The sequence below is a fragment of the Spinacia oleracea genome, chromosome 4, assembly GCF_020520425.1.
Source record: "Spinacia oleracea cultivar Varoflay chromosome 4, BTI_SOV_V1, whole genome shotgun sequence".
NCBI lineage: Eukaryota > Viridiplantae > Streptophyta > Magnoliopsida > Caryophyllales > Amaranthaceae > Spinacia > Spinacia oleracea.
In genome coordinates this window covers 172,994,134-172,998,595 of record NC_079490.1, presented here as the reverse complement: position 1 = coordinate 172,998,595, position 4,462 = coordinate 172,994,134, and the positions used below count along the sequence as shown (strand labels likewise).

At 34.1% G+C, this 4,462-nt stretch overlaps 1 long non-coding RNA gene across 2 annotated transcripts; it reads right to left on the bottom strand.

The window, feature by feature from the left end:
* Positions 1 to 313: 313 nt before the first annotated feature.
* LOC110802492 (uncharacterized) lies at positions 314 to 4,207 on the bottom strand. Of its 2 annotated transcripts, XR_002537196.2 has the most exons (4): positions 3,110 to 4,207; positions 2,596 to 2,629; positions 1,583 to 1,800; positions 314 to 571 (listed from the first exon to the last, which is right to left on the bottom strand). It is a non-coding gene; the product is annotated as an uncharacterized lncRNA (long non-coding RNA). The 2 variants fall into 2 exon arrangements; XR_002537197.2 differs by lacking the exon at positions 2,596 to 2,629 and having other exon boundaries at positions 3,110 to 3,815.
* Between the last annotated feature and the right edge of the window lie 255 nt (positions 4,208 to 4,462).

Genomic DNA, 4,462 nt, shown 5'->3' with positions numbered 1-4,462 from the left:
AATAATGCTTTTAACAGCGCTTCTTGAAGCGTTATTGATGGCTCCGCTATTAAAATTAAAAGGTACATTTAATAACGCTTTTGAAAAGCGATGTCATATGTAATATTAGGATAATTCAAATGTTTCTTTCATAGCACATTATAAGCGCTATTAAAGAAACGCTGTTAAAGATTTAGCGCCAACTTTTTAATTATTTTCTAATAGCAGATGTATATGAAGCGCTATCAAAGGTTTTTTTTTATTATTTATAATATACCCGATAAATATTTCATTTTTTTCCACAAAATAACACCATATATTGAAGCATAGTAAATAGTTGAAAAGTAATTTCCAAACCTCAATTTAAAGAATTTTTGCAATTGTCACCCTAATAAAACCGATTACATAGATCTAAACTAAAATTCTTAACATTAAACTACGAAAAATACATTAATTAATAGTCTTATGTTTGTTGGTTCCTTCAACATAACCTAGCGATTATACAATTGTTCCATAACATGGCGCACCCATTCGGTTCTTACTTCATCATCTGCTCTTTGTCATAACCTGGAAACTGACAATCTAAAAAGCACTGCGAAACAATGGGGTATAAGAATTCATACATATATTAGAAGGGAAAAAAACCGAAAGTATTAATATTACGATAAACAATAAGTGCCATACATGAAGATAAGACAAGACAACTATTTTTCACTATTTAGGGTATACCCCAAATAAAAGTTGATAAGAAAACCAGAATGAGGAGACAACTTTCACTCCCTAAATGAAATTTGTATACCCTAAGTGAAAATATTATGAAACTTGAAATTAATGAAAGACAACATTTATTTAGGGTATACAACTTGTAGACAACTCTTCACTTTTTCACTAAATCTTATGAAACTAATTTTTTAGGGGTGCATGAGAGACTGACATCTCACCTTTGCATTCTCATTTAGTGAGGCAAAGCCTAAATCCAACTAGTGATCTTCGCCTTCTCTCACTCTAATTGATTCCATCAATTATCTTTGCAACAAACGAACTATATAGAAGAATTTCTGTTAATTTATAAGAAAATACTTTTAACCCAACATGACCAATTGGTGTTCTATCCAATAAGAATCTTACATAATACATCAGGCTATGTTGTCCGTACATATTTGTATTAAATATAATGACAACCAACTGACAGTCTATACTATTTAGAATGTGTGTTACATTAGCACCCCAAAAGCTCTTATTTCTATCAAAAAAAAAAGGTCTTATTTCTATCAAAAAAAAAAGCTCTTATGTGGGTATAGTTTCTAGAATGTGCAGCATTAGCATCCATTTCACCTTACATCAATTATGAAATTCATAGGAGATAATTCCAAACAAATTAATATTCAAAAACTACTATGACTTGAAATTAAGATTATGTAAAGAATCCCTATTTAAACACCAGCTAGCCATTTACTTATTACAAAATTTGGACATATAACATTCAACTTTTAGCTTACTAGTATCTGCCTCAGTTTACAGCTCCTTGGGTCCAAAACCTACTACCCTAAACTAAGATACTAATGAAATCAGTATGATCTTTATACAACGAAGATAAGCGTACCTTGCAATAAAGGCCCTGTCCAATAGGAGTCATGCCCAATAAAAGCCCTATTAACTTGACCCTAACCCTATGTCCATTGGACTACCCTGTCCAATAACCAGGTCTACTTGCAATTATGGCGCTTAAGGAGATAATTTTCAAGAGGAAGCCACGTAGCACAACGTTAATGCAGTCTTTGTATGCCAATAAGCGTTGAAAGAGAAGGATACCAAAGCGACCTACATACAATTAAGAAAATTTTAAACACGGTAATAGGCCGATCATGATTCTGATAACATAAAATATCTCAAAAGTTGACGAGAAACGTTTGAGACCGATACTAGATACATCATACATGGGCTATCAAGTTGTGCCTCCTTATCTGATCTGATGTTGGAAATCTTATAATTTTTTTCCCCCAGAGAGACATGTAGAGTAGATAATTCTTGAGAAAAATTAGCAAGATCATAAAATAACTCTTTCAGGTAAGATACACGCAAATATAAATTTATACAAGACCATGAATTTTAAACATGAGATTGATGTAGAAAATGAGAGATGAGGAAGATCAAGACATGAAAATTTTCAGTATTAACTTCACTCTTCTACATTTCAGCTCCTTAAATTAAAGAAAGAGCATAATGATTAAACAAGGTTAAGAGAAAAACTTTTCAACACTGGACAGATACATTAAAGGGTTTTGACTTTTGAGTGTGAAACTGTGAAATACGATTAGAAAATGCATATCAATTACCGAATCCCTATTGTAACATGGGAAAAGATTTTGTAGTTCCGGGTAGTTATTCACAACGGTTACAAATTCATGCAAATATTGAAAAAGAAAACTACATTTTTTGCCCTTATTCTGTCACAGGGGTAAGAAATCAAATGCTCGCAAACTCTATAGACAAAAACTGAACTGAGCAAAGTCCATCAACGGAATTCTCATTATGCTTTATAAACTTAATCATAACACTAAACTTAAGTTCTATCTAACATAAAAATCATTTAAAAATAACAAGCAATTGATTTACCTTCATTGCAGAGATTTTTCAAGTTCAACAATTTCTGCAATCTCAAGGCAAACAACATTAAACAGTTAATTCAGATGTTTTATCCACTAAACCTACAAATTAAAAGTAATTATCACACACTTTTTCTGTTCTTTTTTTCCAGATATCAGCATCACACACTCAACGCGTGTAAGAGAAATCTGCACAATTGCAAATCGCAAGAACAATCTCAGCATTGACTAAGAAAGTTCAATAGAATTCAACCCCAAATTAACACAATTTCTCACAAATAAATTATCACTCAAACTCGCAAAACCTAATTCCAGTAAGTCGCAACTATAGTTGGAGCATCACATTCAATCAAACCCACTTTTTAACCGGAAAAATAGCTCGTAAAACCAAAACATCAAACAAAATTTCCAATAAATTACAACAAATACAATTACGGAACGAATCATCAGGTGCTCGAGATTCTGGAAGAAAAAGCAAACAGAAAATAGTAGAAAAGTAAAGAAAGGAGGAAGAATATTGTTACCATCGATTATGAGGCCATGCCTCCGTAGTCCCAAATCCCCAATTCCTAATTCACAAATCCTAATTTCCAAAATTCAATTCCAAAATTTTCCACAAGAACGAACACAAAGTTGTTGTTGTGCTTGTCAAAGGACCAACTCAACCAAAAGCTTAAGCTAATGGTTGAAGCCCCATGATTAGTTTTATACTCTATCAGTGCTTCCTAAGACTTCCTTCCGTGTCAGACCATTGGTTTTCGCCGGCCGGTGAGAGGAGTCGAGGAGAGAAGAAGCGGAGAAGGTAGGTGAGAGATGAGAGGTGAGAGGTGTGAAAAATAACAAGAAAGGGCGTTATGATCGAGAGAAAAAAAGTCTGCGACTCATAATTTTATTTTATTTTTTTAAACAGCCTTTTAATTCTGGGAGTGTATTTTCAAAAGTTTGTTCTTATATTATTTGAAAGCATTTTTTGCGAGCGCTATCATACGTATGGATTTTGACAGCGCACGTTGGATAAGCGCTATAATATGTGTAGTTATGACAGCGCATTTTTTATAAGCGCTATAATATGCTATATTTCATACTTTTAATAGCAGAATAGGCAAAAGCGCTATTAAAAGAAACACTATTAAATGACATTTTTGTAGTAGTGTGTGTAGACAACTACTTTTGTCCCCATTCCCGAAAGGGAAGGTTCGATGATGAAAACGTAAATCTCTACTTGACAACGCATCTCCTATAAAATAACGAATCTCATTACCCCTTTTCATTTCACCCGAAACCTGCTATTTATAGAAACCTGCTATTTATGGAAACATGCTAAAAATAGTAACTGCCGTAATGGGTAGTTGTTAAAAGTGGCAAGTCATAAAAGATAGAAACCTGTCAGAATTAGGTGTTGCACTCCAACATAAATCCTAAATGAGATAGAAATTGCGAGAGAATCCTATTCCTAATATGATTCGAAAGTAAGAGTCACGTATTAATCCTAACGAGCCTAGAGTTCGTAACGGGCCCAAACGCATCCCGTCACAAGGTTAATACGCACTAAAGGACTCAATTAAATCTCAAATACTCCGGATTCTAGGAATCCGAATCTGACTAAGAAAAACAGCCCAAACCCTATTTTCAACGCCTGGCTCTAGGCGCCGAAATCTTCGGCGCCCAGGCCTGGGCGCTGAAAATACCTGGTACGTGTTTTTTCCTAATTCCTCGTGGATTAGAGTTCTGCAATTCTATCTTTCCACGAACTCTTTTCTATAAATAGGGCCTTAAGTTCGACGTGAAAAGGACACACAACACACAATTATATTCTGAGTATTGACTCTAAACCCCTAAGCCTAAGCCTCACGCTGCAAAACTGATCACGCGTTCTG